We start from the raw sequence: 17,718 nt of genomic DNA on the forward strand, positions 1-17,718 counted from the left end.
TTCTCAGGAGACACTACAATTTTACATTTTTGAAATAATTTTCGATTCCAAGTGACGCTCCGGCTTCTAAGACGTAAGGTGTGCACCACCATGTACACAGTTAAAGGCCTTAATTGCTCTTTGCTTTCGCTTCGGGAAGCACTAGCAGTTCTGATAAACTGGTTTCATGAGCATGTAGGTAAACGATGACTTCTTAAACATGGGTTCTCTTCCCCCAATGCTTCCCCTTTCTGGAACCTAAAAAGAAACCATACATCCAAAATTAGGTGTAAAACATAGATAAAAGGGACGACATGAAAATCTGTCTGCTTCATGTCAGCATTTAAAATACAGAATGACAGTGGTTTGTATTTGCACCGTTGCATTCACGTGCCGTTAAATGCGAGGTATTAAAGTTGTTAAATGTATGTAAGCACCGAACCAAGCATGAGCTGTTGCTTTTTACAGTGAACAAAGGCATCGTCTTCATTGCAAGTATGTATCATGTCACAAATCAAATATTCAATTTCATTGTACTACTATTTTTTATCAGATGGATATATCTCATGAGAGGCAAGGCAAAAAGTAGTCACTTCTCACAAAAATAATCAGCTTTTTTAAAACACATTTATAACTTTTCAATGACACTTGCTCCTACGTGTTTGTCTCCAGCGAGCATGCTTGATTTTGACTTTCCTGTCAGAGACACTACATAAATATACCATGTTAAGATGACTGCCTAGAGCACTTGAAAATTTTCATCTTGGTGTGACATACTGTATTTTGAAAGTTTTGTTGATGTTTAGTCAAATGGTACACCCAATATACCAACATTCTAGTTCTCTCATCTAAATTGGATGGCAATGTATTTCGATTCTTTGACGTGCGCTCCTCTGCACTAAGTGGAGTAACGCTGTTCTGGCTCTTTGACATCCTTGTGTCCTTGCAGCTGCGTTCTTGCGTTATATAAAGCGGGTGCCTGAAAAATATTGTGTGCAAAAGTCAACACGACGACATAGCGTAAAACAACATCAAGACAGTCATAAAGTAAGGCCATGGCCCTAAAGGAAAGTCTTAGCTCTTAGTCTTCCTACTGAAATGCATGCGAGACATCTAAATGACTGCAACAGTGGACTGCTAAAATAACTTCAATTTTTAGATTTAAACAAAAAAGAAATAACCGACAGTTCATCGTCCTTCAGCACGAATTTTAAGATAGTCCTGCTAATGAATAGAATATTGGTCATTGTCAGATGTCATAAGTCTGTCATTAGTCTGGTGTGTCGCAAACACCACTTGTGACACATCCTAAGCATGTGCCCAGTGTGCCCCTCACACCATCTCTGGTTGTGCCACTGCTCAAGGCGTAATCTGAGTATCATATCTGCAAACATGATGCTCAGTAGGGATGAAAATATGGTCCTCCAGTTCAATGGATATGGCTGGATGTGCATATAAGAAAGGGAAGCAAGGCTTGTCATGGCAAGCTGTTCATATGACATAGCTCCGAAACGCCAACTCATAATAGCAAATGCACAGGCATATCCAAAACAATAAGCGTATGCAAAGCACTCCTGCGTTTGTAATTCCACACAGCAGCTGTTATATTCGACGCCGATGCATAACTCGCTGCTTGACAATTCACACATTTCGTAGACATAAGCACCCTTTCACATTCGAACCGTGCTCGAAAACCGCAACACGAGGCATAAAATCAGACATATAATCACATCATTTAAATACATCAGCAAAAACAGTTCAGTCTTATGCCTAAACCCCATGAGAGAGATTTAGTGCGTGACGGCGACGAGCGAAAAAACGGGCCGTCGCTTGTACAGATCACTCGGTTCTCAAAATCTAGAATTCGTCGCTCGTCGACCGGAAGTGCTATGAGTGACTCGCCAATAGCGCGAAGCTAGAACTCGACGTACTACATCGCTGAAATACCACCGATTGTCGCGCGAAATGAGCAAGCAATTAAATTTTTGATACGTGCAAAAAAAAATAACCTTCTGCAAGACCTTCAGAAATATTTTATGCTACTTTTTACAGTACAATAGATCAGCTCAAATTACTAAAGCACGTGTCACGCTACTATCGACGCGTATTTGCAGCCCACATACCGGCAACACTGGGGAGACGTCGCTCAAAATGGTCGCTCGCACGGAGTAAGACTTGTAGGCGACGAGCGAAGGCGACCGCCATCTCCATCACATCACCTGCATACCTGTCGCGTGCAAGATCGCTGATATGGGGCTTGTACTCTATTCAGCATAAACATGAATTCCTCATGCGTTTTCAGTGTGTTCAACATAACGCGCCCAATTGACCTCGTGTAGCATGCAGCTGAATGTGTGCGGCAAAGTTTCTAACTTGCACTAGTGCTGCACGTAACTTTAATGGTCGCAGATTGCCTATGGGCGAGACACCGTCAAGCGCGTGGCTTATTTATAACGAAAGCATGGTGCGAGCAAAATGAGGCCTCTGTTACATGACTCCTTATTTCAACACCATTCCGTACACAGTAAACAGCCAAACTGAATAAATTCAAACGCACAAAACATACGCTAAGCACACTCCGCATAGGGTCGGAATCATGGACTGGTGAACAAACCATTTAAAGCGTCCTTTCGCCTCACGTGTTATTGAACATACCATGGCTCTGGCAGCGTTTGCGATTTTCAAAGCTTACGGAGAGCGGCAAGTGATAAAATCACATGCAATAATTACGACGATGCATTTTTCGATTGACATCGAGAGACAGCGCGCTTGGCAAAGTCCGTTGTCAATCGCCTCGGCTATGCGCCGCGACGACTTCATGGCGATAGCACGTCATATAAGCATAATGTGCACCTAAGGTAGAATTCACTTACCATGGAGGATTTGTTGTAATGTCCAACGAATGACTTTCGTGTTTTCGCGGCGGCGCGATATGGCTGACACACGATCTACCTTGCTTAGCTTTCGTTACTGCTCGGTAGACGGATCACGTTTCTCCGGTTATGTGCTGTTCTGCGATGTTGAGCGCGCGCGCGGTGGAGCGACTCCGAGTAAAAAAGTAGAGCGCTCTCTGCGCCTTCATTTGAACTGTGGCTGCCGGTTCTCTTAGAAGCAAAACGGTACGTTCTTTGCTTAGCGTGCGTGAGTGATACATCGCCATATTAGGGGCCAGCCTCCTACAGTTGAAGCAGGAGCTTACGCTACGTTTTGTTCTCTCTGGCCGCAAGAGTAGAACGGGTAGTCTACTCTGTCTCAGAAGGGCAGAGTGAAAAGCACATTTCACTCTCTCCTTGCTGACGGAGTGAACAATGGATTACACTCCACTCGACACTTTGTGAGAGTAAAAGAACGCTTCGGAGAGTAAATCAGCCGCTTCACTCCTGCGATACTCTCCCTAGTTTGTAGAGTGTTGCAGAGGAACCTGCCTGGGTTTTAAGGCTTCTACTGAGGCACCGAAGATGTGGTATCGGGCGAAGGGCACCGAATGAAATAAGCTAGGCGTTAGACGAACATCGCATAAGCTTTGCTTGAATAATCAACAAAACCAGTTTAGCTGAAATAACGACTTCTCTAAACTAGGCCACTCAGATATGTGCGTCTGAGGCATTTTATTCTCCAAGCTGACTATATTTGTAGCTGAAGAAGCTTAACAGGTTTAAGAGCGTCGCTGGCGCAACCCTCATTAGAAATTCGCCGCTGCATACAGGAACTCCCATCACGTATTTGCATGAACTGCGACGACGGCGCTGCTGCGCTGCACGGGTTTAATGAATGGCGATGAAGTCTGCTTGCGAATAGTACTATGTCACAATGCGTGACCTTCTTCCTTCGCTTAGTTTTCCGGTTTGCCACCGAGCTTCATATAACTGCAGTTGCAAAATGTCGGCTGTCCTCCTCGAAAAAAATACGAACAAGAAAGTTGTAACAGAACGAGTAGGTTAAAAAATAATATGTACTAACAAGGTGGGTGCCGGAATCTCTGCGTGTTTATTGCAGCAGCAAGACAGACAGACCGAAATCAGCGCGTATAACAAGCGCGTGCGTCATTGGCGTAATAAAAACGTGCTACTCTGACGTCAAAACACGTGCAAGTGGGATTTCACGACGGATATGCAAATAGTGTTCGATACATGCAAACTACAAGATACTCAATAAAAAATAAAGAATCGAAGGAGTGCAGAAAAATTACTTACGGAACTGCAGGCTTTTCTTGTTAGGTGAAAGTAGACACTTGGCAGTAAAGTTGTTGGTTTTGTTCGTCTCATGTCGAGTGGCACAGTTTGAAGGACTCTTGCCTGCTGCCAGCCGGCATTGTTATACGCTTGATTGGTCGGGTTGTGACGCAGAGGCACGACCCTGCTGTCGATATCAGATGTGTGTTTGACTATCAGTAAGCATTTCGATTAGAAAAATCATTTCATAGGCTTGATTACGCGGCTAACGCATGCCGAACGTTCATGCAAACTAATATACGTTCTTTAGTGTACAGCTGAATAGTATTTTGATTACTTGATTTCTTTAACAGGGAAATATTGGCACCTTGAGTTTCTTGCAGTTTTTTTTTCTTGTTGTTGTTATGTTTACATTGAACATGATCACCACACTGTGATTGCGCCAGGGAAAAAAGGCATGGCTATATGGTTTACAGCACGACGCAGTACTTTCAGTTATGAAGTAGAAGCGAAGATCCTGCTGCTATCGTAGTCTATTTTCACAACAGATGCAGCTGCGGCGGCGGTAATCTTACGACGTGGAGTGGTTCCGCTGTACATACCTGCGAATCTTCTATAACAGGTGAACACCGGCATGGCGAAACGTTCTCATCATGGGCGATTATATTTTAAGGCGGAAGCCTCAAGTGGCTCGTACCCCCGATGGTCTGGAAAACGCGGAGTGCGGTACAGAAAGTCATGTGAGCTCGCCTTGCGTAGACACGCGCTCGTATTACCGCTCTCGCGGTCATCGTTGTTGTGTTTTCGCACAGCTGGCTCCGATGCCGCTCATCATGCCCAAAAAAAAGGCACAGTTAAATGAGATTGAGGTAATTAGATAAAGTTAAAGATGGAGTTAAAATATAGAGGCCCTCGAACATACTATCTTCCGTGGCAGTCGAACCCTCGAGCTTCTATGAAAGTCGAACCCATGACTTTTGGTCCTAAGGCGAAGTTAACTAAGACACAGCTAATTAATAGTGAGTTAATTAAGGCACATCAACCCACAGTCTTTGGTGTTGATTAGGCGAAGCTAATTAAGGCGCAGTTAATCAAGGTAGGGTCAATTAAGGCATTCGAACCCACAACCTTTGGTGGGAGAAGTAATAAGAAGTAACAAGGCCTTCGAATGAGAACATTGAGTAATTTAATGAATTTCTTGAGCGCGCAGGCTTTCGGCTTCCCCATCTTTGGAGTGTGATAAAGTGACTGTGAATATTATCTTACATGTTGACCGCTTAATATACGCTGCTAATAATCAAAAAGCACGTAAAGTAAAACAAAAATTCATTTGTCCTGCTGCCTTGACTGCTGCGAGTTTTGCTACCTCACTTTTTTGCTGCAGTTTAAACCTAAGCTCATTACTCGTAAGTGATTCGGATTTAGAGTAATAACAGTGTTTCTGGATACAAACTCAGTTGTTAGCTCAGCACCCTGCCTTCAACATTGCCTGTCTTCCACTGAATCCTTTTTACTTGTCTCTTTCTGTTTGGTGGCATTCCTGCGCTCAACATGGACGCAACAACTCGCCCAACAAACGCCCCTTAGAAAAAATACCTTTCGTTCAGCAGTGAAACAAGAAGTTCATTACTGCTTGTTTGACCACCTCAATTCCGGTTTCAGTTCAGACCATTGTCAAGGCGAATATGTTGGGATGCTTCAGACACCTCCAGCGCTCTGGTATTTACCTGTACTGAGTGGAACGATAAAGCAATCGAAGGAAGTGATTTAGACGTACCTGAGAGGGTAAAAAGGAAGGGTTGATTACCAGAATTATATCCCATGCATCGTAGTACCACGAAATATTTGCAGAAAAATACCTATAGACGTGATAGTTACTGTTTTGCAAGGAAAAGAAGGCCAACACGCGATTGTTTATGCATAGCTTCCAACTTTTCCGAATATTTTGTAAAGATTTTACGAATGCTGCATGGTGTTTTGCGAAAAATAAATTCAATTTGTGAAATTATTTAAAGTGCTGAAAGATGAGGTGAACGCAAAATTGCAAGAACATGCATACAGAAAACGAATCTTGATGGTACTTGCGCCACCTTCTTGTAGAAGTGCTAAACTACGCATGTTCTATACCAGCGGGAAACTTCCTTCGAGCAAGTTTATTCAGTATTGCTTCTGAAGCAGGTGATATGGGCAGCAGCAATCGTCGGCTAAAACATGAATGCAATCTAAAGAGAATGTATTTCTTGTCTCTGCTGATCCAAGTTTGCTACAGTTTGCGTGCTGCTTCCAATGTTAAATCATCGTTACAAAACGCGTACGAATACCATTAAAGGGGTGCTATAACCTAAAGCTATTTCAAGTTTTTCTATTCCCATTCTGCAATCAGCCGTCCGCGATTGGTCAAAAACTTTTTTGGACCACCCCCACTTCGCCAGTCTGTCACGCGAAGTCACGAAAACAGCAATAACTCCTCATCTGATATGACGTGTACACACTGATTATGCGTGATTGCATTGATCAACAGAAAAACAGTTATTTCTGATTCGACGCCTTCTCGCCATTAGACCTCGGGTATTGGTCAAAAGTTTTAAGGCTGCACCCACTTCACCTGCCTGTGACGCGACATCACAAAACCACGAAAACTCACCGCGTCAAATGACGTGAACGCGTTAAAGATGCGTTAATATGCCCAACAAAACTGGGGCTGTATAGCGTAAAACTATTCCAATATGTTTTATTCCAATCTCTTGACGCCAAATTTGCGTAACCGCCGACGCAAGCATCGGGCGGTCATCCGCAGGGTTGTCTGAACAAAGCAATCAAATGCTTCCCTCGTTCATAGGAGGTGACGTTTGTTTGCTTGAAAAACGAATAACATTGCCTGCACTGAGCGGCTTGTCTTATCTAATCGGCTCACAAAAGGCGAGGAGCATGTTCCAGTGGAGAGGAATTGAATGGGGCCGCGCCACTGCACTGAATATCGATAACCGGATGAAGAGGGTGGTGCCGGACAGTGGCGTAGCAAAGGGGGGGGGGGGGGGGGGGTGCGCCGGAGGACCGTGGGCCCCGGGTGCAACGGGCCAGTGGGGGGTGTCATATATGTCTGAAGACACACGGACATTATTGATAACCTCGCTTTCCTCGACTACACCCGCGGGGGGGGGGGGGGTGACAGAAGACCTATGGGCCCCGGGTGCCAGACGACCTAGCTACGCCACTGGTGCCGGAGTCTGCGATTGGTTCGCTTTCTCTTAGCTTGTGGTGTCTCTGCAACGGAAGCTTAAGAATGACGCTAAAACGGATCCTCAGCAAAGAAGAGCTGGCAGGACGAGGTCGTAAACGTGCCGAAAGTTCTCAAAAACGTTACGCGGCCACGCAAGAAGTTTTGTTATACGCAAATAAACCCTTGCTCTCCGGCAGGTGCGAGTACCCAGCGCCTGAGTGATCGGCGGCAGCCATATTTTATTCCTTCGGAACGGGGCAGCCTGCGGCTATTCAGAAGAAAATTCAGGTTTGTTTGGCATATTATTGCATCTTTAACGCGTACGCGTCCCTTTGACGCGGTACGTTTTGGCGGTTATGTGACGTTGCGTGAGAGGCAGGTGAAGTGGGTGCAGCCCGAACATTTTTGAGCGATAGCCGAGGGCTAATGGCAAAAAGGCATCGAATCAGAAATAACTATTTTTATATTGTCCGGTCAAATTGTGCATAATCAGTGTGTACAGGTCATATCAGATGGGGAGCTATCGGGGTTTTCGCGACGTCGCGTGACAGACAGGTGAAGTGGGCATGGTCTAAAAAAGTTTTTGACCAATCGCGGTGGGCTGATTGTAGAATTCGAACAGAAAATTTTGCAATAGTTTTACGCTATACCGCCCCTGCACTTTCTTTCTGAATAGCCGCAGTCTGCCCCGTTCTGAAAGGAGTAAAAGATGGCTGCCACCCGTCGCTCAGGCACTGGCTACTCGCGCCTGCAGGAGAGCTTAGGTTTATTTGCATACTGTAAATATTTTTGCCTGGCGGTGTGACGTTTTCGAGAACTTTTGGCACGTTTAAGACCTCTCTCGGCTAAGTCTTCTTTGCTGAGGATGCGTTTTAGCAGCGCTCTTAACTTTCCCTTGCATGCCGACCAACCAGTTTCGACCAGACACGGCAAGCCAAGTGAAGGAAAGCGGACCAATCGCAGGTGCCGGCACCACCCTCTTTATGTGGTTATCGATTTTTAGTGTCCTGGCTCGGCCCGATCGAATCCCTTTCCACTTAACTGGGCTCGTCGCCCCTTGGCAGCCGATTAGATAAGTCAAGCAGCTCAGTGTAGGCAATCTTATTCGTTTTTAAAGCAAACAAATGTGACCTCCTATAAATGAGAAGAGCGCTTGATTGGTTCCTTGCGACAACCCTGCGGGTCATCGCCCGACGCTTGCGTCGGCGGTTACGCAAATTTGACATCAGGAGATTGGAATAGAAACATATTGGAATAGTTTTACATTATAGGGCCCAAGGTGTGTGCTCACAGCAAAATTCTTAAAAACACTTGTCATCCTCTTTCTCCTGCCCCCCCCCCCCCTTCGCCGCGTACGCTCCACGCGATTTTTACGGATTTTAAAGCTCACAGGCTGGCAGGTATGTATAAATGCTGGGTCTAGTTTAACACTTTGCGAAACTGCAACAGTACTGACGCAAAATATAGATTTCACTTGAAAAAATGTTTGAATTTAAGAACACCAAAAACCGCCGTACGTATTCATGGGTCCATCACTATTGACAGGGACATGGCGCATAGAATAAGGACAAAGCTTATGGGAGGCATCCTCAAACCCAAATACTCAATGCGGAACACTGACATCTCCCCGTTGAACATAATAGCATGGAGGCAAACGTTGCATACCATTAGTTTATTTGCATAAAAATGGGTGAACCAAAATGCGCGATATACTCACTGTCTGTCGAATCAATGGTTAACATGGTACAACAATTTCAAGACCCCTTACGTCCTCAGCAAAAAAAAAAAATAGTATCCCAAAAGGGTACTAATATGACAACATAAAGCAGTGTTTTGTGCCTGAGAAGGCAAATTATTATCTTATATGGTGAGGAGTGCATGCTAAAAAATATGAACGCTGCTCGCTTCTGTCTTGTATTTAATTTCAACAGGTTATCTTGCGGCGTGTCAGGGTAGATCTTGAAAGCGTTCACGGCCTCCCCCTGTAGCTATTGTTGAAGTCACTCCCAAAGCCTGTTATTACTATGCTAGCGCGTGTAACCGTCAGTTTTCTCCCTCCCATAAGTTGGCAGTTCTGATAATTTTCTCTCTCTCCCTGGGTTTTCAGGTGTTTGACCCCAAGTCTATATCACGGAGGGAGTAGGCACCACTTCAAACGAAAGTTTCATAAAAAGCAATATAATAGAAAATATGAACAACTAAATTCAGCGGTTTGACGTGCCAAGACTACTTTCTGATTATGAGGCGCGCCGTAGTGTGAGACTCCGGCCTAATTTTGACCTCCAAGGGTCTTTAACGTGCATCCAAAAGCTAAAAAAGCCCTGTTTTTTATTTCCCTGAAAAGAAACATTCTCAGCCTGTGAAAGGCTACTGGCGAAGGCGCAGACATACTGAAGAACTAAGCCACGTGTTTCCTGCCCTAGAAGTGATTTTGCGGCTACAATGATAAACTGTAAGTCTTAATGGAAGGAAGGAAGTAGGTCTACTAGTGTGCAGCAAATGAGCATTTCCTTCGGGTAGGTCGTATTGACTTTTATTATGTACTTTGCACCTACAGTATATTTATGATTAAGAACAAGCACTTGTTCTTATCATAATTGTCATAATAAGAACCTGATCGCAGATTCGTGGCGTCTTGAAAACTTGCTCGAGGTGCTGTATTGCGCTAAGGAAATTATTGTTCCATACCATACTAATAGTGGCCACTGTATTGGCGGCTTTATTCTCATCATGCATAGCATTCATGAGCAGCTAGTGTAAGAGTCAAATTAGACATGCTGATGACGAAGCTTTCGAGAGCGGCCAGTATTTGAGCGGTGGCGGAGTCAATGCGTAATTACCGGCAACGACAGCGCAGATGAAGCCGCACGCTTGGCTCACCAGCAAGATAAGTGCGGGCCAGTACAGCTGTCGAGAACCTTCAGCTGGTACCTTTACTCACTAGGTCATTGGATCACATTTCAACATTGAAATTCCTGGAATTTTGCACATTCGCAATTGTATTCAATGGACCCTGACTTGCGCTTTTGGCTGCCACCCGGGCTTCTTTTTTTAGTGAGCCGGCTCTGGTTTGGGGTCCCTTTTATGAACGGCTATTCATTCCTCACCGGAATGGTCAAGAACGTCGGATGCCACTCTTCCATTAGTCATAAAACTATTGAGCACATTATGTGCCACTGCACAACCTTTGACTGTCAATGACATCCACTGCGTACGCATCTCAGACGCTTAGACGACAAACCATTCTTAGACGCTAAGATACTATGACTTTGGTCACAGACATCGAGTATGCTCAAGTCCACCAAAGCACTAATGCGCTTCTTGAAGACAACCAGACTGCATGAGTAGTTGTGACTATATACTGAGAGAAGATGGATCTGCAGGTGTGCGCACACTGTTCTCTTTCTTCCTTCATATATTTATTTCCCCTTCACATGCGTAGGGTAGCCAACCGCGCGTGAACCTGGTTAAGCTCCCTGTATTTTCTTCTTTACCTTTCTCTCTCTCGAGCATAGCCTGCAGCTCAATCTTTGGAGCGTGCAATTTTGTTTGGTACTTTGGGCAACTTGAATTTGAGGATGCGATTGGACTGGCAAAGGACGACTCGGCCTCTCCCTGTGTTAGCAGCCGCGTCTGCATATAAAGCAGACAGTGCTCGTGGAACAGTATTCCATGGTGGCACTGTAAGAGGCTTAGCATGTCGTTGAAGCTTCGTTGTTTTATTGCATGGTAACAGAAGCGTGTTATGCTCGGGAGACCTTCTAACATTGTAGCCAGGGTAGAAAAGAGACAGCTTCCGCTGATAGAATGTTCTTTCTCCTTATACAGATTGCTCGTGTTTGACAATATAAGGATTTTACGCTATTACATTCTAGCCAGCATACACTAGACTCAAGTTAAACACATTCTTCTTTAAAATTGTGTACATACTTTGGCATACCAGTTTAAAATTGTATTAATTGAATCCGACTAGACAAACTTACTATCCAGTCCGGTCAGTAGGCAAACTACACTCGGTTGCATGAAATCCTGCGACTGACACCATTTCCAACAAGTTTGTGCTAACAGTATGTGTCGAAATTCCCAGATTTATTACAATACATTTTGCCATGAATTTTGAGTATGTATTTGTATAATCAGGTGCTATCGAAAAACGTAAGTGTGAATGGGTATGCTTTCCTACAGACGGCCTTAAAATAGAGAGAAGACGTGAAGTCGTCGGCCACAAAAGTGGCATGCGTCATCGCTCTGCCACCTTAGCGAAGAAGATGTCGCAGAGCAATGTCGTAAGCGTGCAGAAAGGGCTCGACAACGAAATACTTCCATCATTTTTTAATATACGCAGAGAAGTATATTCTAGCTGGCAGCTTCGGGTAGCCAGTGCCAGAGCGATAGTTTGGTAGCCTTATTTTGTCGTTTCGTAACCGGCCAGTCTCCGGCTCTTCCGGAAAAAATTCAGTTTTGTCCGGCATAATAATGCATCTTTGGTGCATACACGACTCTTTGATGTGTGAGTTTTTGAGGTTTTGCGATGTATGAGACAGACGGGCGAAGTAGGCACATCCTCCCGAAATTTCGAACAATAGTTAGGGCTCATGGCAAAGAAGGCGTAGAATAGCTAATATTTTTTGTGCTTCGTTGGGCCTAATCATACATTGTCACTGTGTACACGTCATATCAGATAGAGAGTTTTTTAGTTTTCTTGGCGTCGCGTGACCGACAGGCGAAGTGGGTGTGGCCCGAAAACTTTTTGGCAAATCGTGGAGGGCTAGTGGCAGATACAAAATAGACAGAGTGGAATAGCTTCGCGTTACAGCACCCATGAAATTATTATCGTCACGTCGGTTATCAAGAAGTTCGTTTGTGAACAGACATTATTGTCGAACTCTGCGTTAAACCACTTCAGCGCAATGAGTTTGTACATTGACGTTCTTGATGGACGTCGCACCCGGATGCAATACTACAAATAACTTCTCTTCAACAGCAACAACCGTTGCTTTGCGCTCATCAAACGTGCCGTCGTTGAGGCCACTGTTGCACTCAGCTGCCTTCCTATGCATGCGACGGCAACCAAACAAAAACACGATGTTTTATTTTACAGGTACCAGTGCGCTTCAACCTTGCTTACTATTCATTCACTCTTTCAAAGAGCATGAAAATTGCAAGAGAAAAAGTAAAAAGCATCCAATCAGAATTTTTTTTCGCTACGGTAACCTTGCGAGTATTAAAGTAAGGGTCAATGGTACGCTTTCTAAGGCATCGTGACGGACTACTCCCAGCCAATGAAGACGCGCACTGCGGCCATTGAATCCTTTTGCTTGGAGCAGCTTGAAAGAAGTAAAGTCATCTACTAAGCGAGCCCACGTGCAGTAAATAGCTTCCATATCTTTAATGCGATCGATCAATCGCGAGAAAGAAACTCCTACACCAAAAGGGGCACAAACACAAACAGCAGTTGCCGCCTTGTTCGTGCTGTGTGGCTTGTCTAACGGGTGAAGACATGCGAAATTATCCGAGAAACCACCGAGTTTCCACTGAATATTTATTGGTAACGGAAAGTCATCATTGTCCGGCGGTCACACGACATTTCGTAAAGTATTTTTGATGAGCATTCTTCACAATGTTCCAACGAAGTATTTGTGCTTCCGGTTTTGTTGTTTGTCTTTGGGAATATGCCCAATGTTTTCACAGTATTATCAAGGTACAGCAACAATCATGCTTCGGGCTTTACGCATTCACTATGGAAGACATAACTAACACTCAATGCGTGGTTTCTCATTTATACATCTATTTTCTCATGGGTCAGTATCGCATGCTGGACGTCAACTGCATAGAATTCCTTATTTGAATTTAGATGGACGCGCACATTAGACGTGGACAAAGTAAGAAAGCAGACGTAACGGCTCAAAGCCAGTTTTATGTCAGTTTTGCAAAAAACATGTGTGCACTCCATGAGTGAGAGTATACCAGGCCACTTGGAAAAATTCCGAAATTCCGGTTACCGCACGTAGGTACCCCTCTCCGTATGCAATAACATACCCATGAAATTAAAGGGCAAAAAGAAGCAACCGTCAAACGAGAGGGAGGGTAAAATAGATTTTATCCCTTATGTTCGCAAGTTCACACATAATTTGAAAAATATTGGAAGTAGGTGCCACATTGACGTGATACTCACAGCAAGAAACAAGCTGGCGCGTATCGGCCCGTGCGCTGACAAAACAATAGAACCAAGGTATTGTTCTTTTAATCATCAAAACAAGTTTGTAAATGCAGAGAGGGGATGGTTTACGTGGTCTCTTTCCCTTGCGGTAAAGTATATGTGGGGCAATCCGGCAGATGCGTAAACGATCGACTTAGCGAACACAACGCATCGTTAATGTCCCCAAGCGATACTCATCTAGCCATGCACTGCACAAACTGCAGCAATGGTGGATATAAGTCCAGTTTTTGTGACACACAGGTTATTTTTAGACACAAAGATCAAGTAACTCGGGAAATGGTTGAGACATAGTACATTAAAAAAGGGGGTAGTGATTGCGTCAGTCAGATAACTGTTACGCTGCACGATAGAGAGTATGGGTATCTACTCAGATATACAACAATTACGATAGAATTTTGAGGGGTCTGAAATCCTCGCGCTGGTCTCATGAGTGTCTCATCTTAGTTTGGTGCACGTGCACGAGAATACTGTAACATCTTTATAAATGCTTTTCTGTCCAACAATAAATTAAGTTGAGAGTCAAGCGCCATCTTGTCTACTTCATTTCTGTGTCCACGTCTAATGTGCGCTTGATGATGATCATCAGCAGCAGCAGCCTATTTTATGTCCACTGCAGGACGAAGCCCGGTTATTCATCATTATCTTTGTCTTCTGCATATTAATCTTCAACCCCACTCTTACACTCTCCCTGTAAAAGTCGTCAATCATTTGTTGTAACTTGTCTGTAGTGTCGCTGAATAGAACACTGCCATCGGCAAACCGAAGGTTGCAGAGGTATTCACAGTCGATCCTTGCTCCTAAACTTCATCACTTTAATAGCTTGAATATTTCTTCCAAGCCCGTAATGAATAGCATTGTAGAGATTGTTTTTCTTGTCTGTCCCCTTTCTTTATAGGTATCTTCCTACTTTTCTTGTGTCAAATTAAGGCGGCTGTGGAATCTATGTAGACATGTTCCAATTAAGGTATTTACGTAAGTGGTCTGTACTCCTTGATCACGCAATGCTTGTGGGACTGCTGGTATCTCTACTGAGTCAAATGCTTTTTTTGTAATCTATGAAAGTCATATACAGAGGCTCATTGTACTCTGCGTATTTCTCGATAACCTGATTGATGACATGGCTGTGATCCATTGTGGAGTATCCCTTCGTGAAGCCAGCCTGTTTCCTTGGTTGACTAACGTCTAGTGTCGCCCTTATTCAAGTGGAGATTATTTTGGTAAATATTTCGTGTAGTACTGGGAGTAAGCTAATCGGCCTATAATTTTTCAGTTCTTTAACGTCTCCCTTTTTGTGGATTAGTATATTGTTTGCATTCTTCCAGTTTTCTGGGACCCTTGCAGTCGATAAACACAATTGTATAGAGAGCCTTCAGTATTTCCAGCATTGTGTCTCCTCCATTTTTCATTAAATCGACTGTTATTTCATCTTGACCTGCCACTTTTCCCCTTTTCATGTCTTGCAAGGCTTTTTTGACCTCATCTCTTGTTATACGAGGAGTTTCTGTATCCTGGGCCGCTATATTGTAGCGATGCCTTATGCCTTATTCTATGCTATTCTTATCATCGACCTCACAGGGCCACCTGATCCTGTTGATATTCTGGGCAGACCTTCGCTCTTACCACTGGCCAAGCGCGAAAAGCCGGAAAAAGCATAGAATGGGAAAAGGCATCGCTACACAATACCGGCCCTGTTCATTATTGTTTCGAATGGAGTACTCCTGAGTCCTCTAGGTGATGTACAGGCCAGTATAGAATTAAGCTTCAGTTGTAAGTGAGCGTCTGTCCTGTCCACTCCGTTTCTTCCCACCCGTATTTCCGCTCAACGACACTACATAATAGAGTTGGTACACTGCTTCCATTGGGGATGTCGGTATTCCTGCTTCTACGATCCGCCTCGTTTTAAATACTCTTGCTCTGTTGACGGACTTTTATAAGGTGTACGAGCAACTTATTTGGGAAAGCGCGCATTTCACATCTGTGCCCTTAAATAAGGAATTAATTTGATTAGAAAACAAATAAAATTCTATACGCTTCGAAGTCGGTATCCAAGGCGGGTGTTTCCGCCACTATGAGTACTTGACGTGGTGTCCTTCCCGGTGTTCTTTTTAATATTTTTCTCTTTAATAAAGAAAGAAAAGCAATAAGCAGCAAACAGCTCCTACGGGACTTCCTTTGAGGTGCAAGCCTACTTTCAATCGGTTGCCTTGCTCCTCAGGAGCTGTAGCAGCACGCTGTTGTAGATGGCCTTTGGGGAGGCAAGGGCAACTTTTGGAAATACCCCGTCGTGGAGTGTAATGACTCAGTTCCGTAGCCCAGCAAGGTCGCTGTATGGTATTGCTGGTGGGCTTTGTCTCGTCCATATCAGGTGGTACGCCACCCAAAAGGTCTCCTCAAAGATGATGTTAGCGTACCGTCATGGACTTTAGAGGCAAGCCAAGTGATGTGCTTGGAAGATGGCAACTTACCCCGTATTCACTGATAGACCTCGATACGAAGCTTTTCATCGACTCCACCGAATGAAGCACAGCGCCACCCCTTCGCTGAATACAATGTGATTAGGATTATCCCTGGAGTTACATTAAAAGGCAGTGAACAATGAAAGGGCATGAAAGTCGGGGACCAAAAAGGGCCATCGGCTCTTTTTAGTCTGCAGGGAGGGTGGAGTGGTGGAACGTTCTGGAACACAAGGCTTAAATAAAGAAACCAAAAGAGAAAAGAAAAGACGGCAGCCTCAGTCTGGTGCCGACGGTTTGACAGGAAACGAAGACAAGACTTCTTGTCAAAACGTCAGCATATGATTGAGGCCTGCCTGTTCCTTCGTTCTACTCTAGTTACTTAATGTCATGCATTTCAGGGCTGCAGCAGTGCGCCCTTGATGCTACTCATTGGTGAGCTAAACGTAGGCTAGGAATCCCAGGAATGAACAAGCTGTGCTCCGGCTCAACCCCTACCTGGCACCTTGTTTAACCCTTAGTGAACAATCTCCTACCAGGCGCGACATGGGCAACTCAGTCATACTCGCATCGTGGCCGATTGCGCATCGGTGAGTGCAGCTGAGTGCGATGGCATGACAGACTGTAAATATATTAGTGTGAGCAGTATCGCAGATGTATGAACAGCATATCCGGCGGAAATCCTTGAAAGGTGTTGTCACTATCTGGGTTCATTTCATGGCCCAGATACGTGACAACCACCCGATACGCTCAGATACGTTGACAATGCAAGCACGTCTTGCGTCACTCGAAATGGAATCCTGTATGCTGTTTCGAATGAAAACAAAGGCATAGTTGTCATGGGAGACTTAAATCTCAATCTTCTGAATGAGGACTCTGCTCACAGCCGAGTATACATTGACATTTGTCATGAATACGATATTGAGTGATTGCTACAACTTCCCACTAGGGGCGTCTTTAACTCGGATAGTCTCATCGATCATGCATCAACAAACCTGCTTTATCCCGCTGATGTTCTTATCGTACGAATCAGCATAACCAACCACTTTCCAATTGTGGTCCGTTTTCCACGTCTTAATCACACCTTTGACCTTCTGAACACAAAATTTAAGTTGACAAAGAACACTTCATCGAGCTTGTCACCAATTCAGATTGGTTGCACGTGACACCAATAAATAATGCTGAAGCTTCTTCTGATGAATTCTTTGGCACAATTGAAGCTTCTATATCCTCAGCAACAACAGTAGTTAAGTGCTATAAACATTATGCCTCCACTTCGAACTAATGGCTTACACTAGGATTTTTGAACAGCATGCGCAAGAAAGAAAATCTGTGCCGTAAATGCAGAAATCAACCATTTAACCAATCTCTCAAACTTCGGTGGTAAAAGTTTTGCACCTTACTGGCATGCCTACTTTAAAAAAAGGCGAAGAAAACTTACTAAACAATGTAATAAATCAAACTGGGAACAATTGCCGAAAGCTGTGGCAGGTACTTAATGTGTTTCTGAATAAGAATCCTACTAGGAGTAGAATAACGAAAATTCAGGAAAATGACTGAATACTTACAAATCCAAATGATATTGCAAGCGCATTGAGCAACCTTTTCCTACTGTGCCTGATATTCCCCGTGGTAATGACACTCATGTGTAGCGCTTATCGTTTTAGCTTTTCC

Source organism: Dermacentor albipictus, unplaced genomic scaffold, assembly GCF_038994185.2.
Source record: "Dermacentor albipictus isolate Rhodes 1998 colony unplaced genomic scaffold, USDA_Dalb.pri_finalv2 scaffold_33, whole genome shotgun sequence".
Lineage (NCBI taxonomy): Eukaryota > Metazoa > Arthropoda > Arachnida > Ixodida > Ixodidae > Dermacentor > Dermacentor albipictus.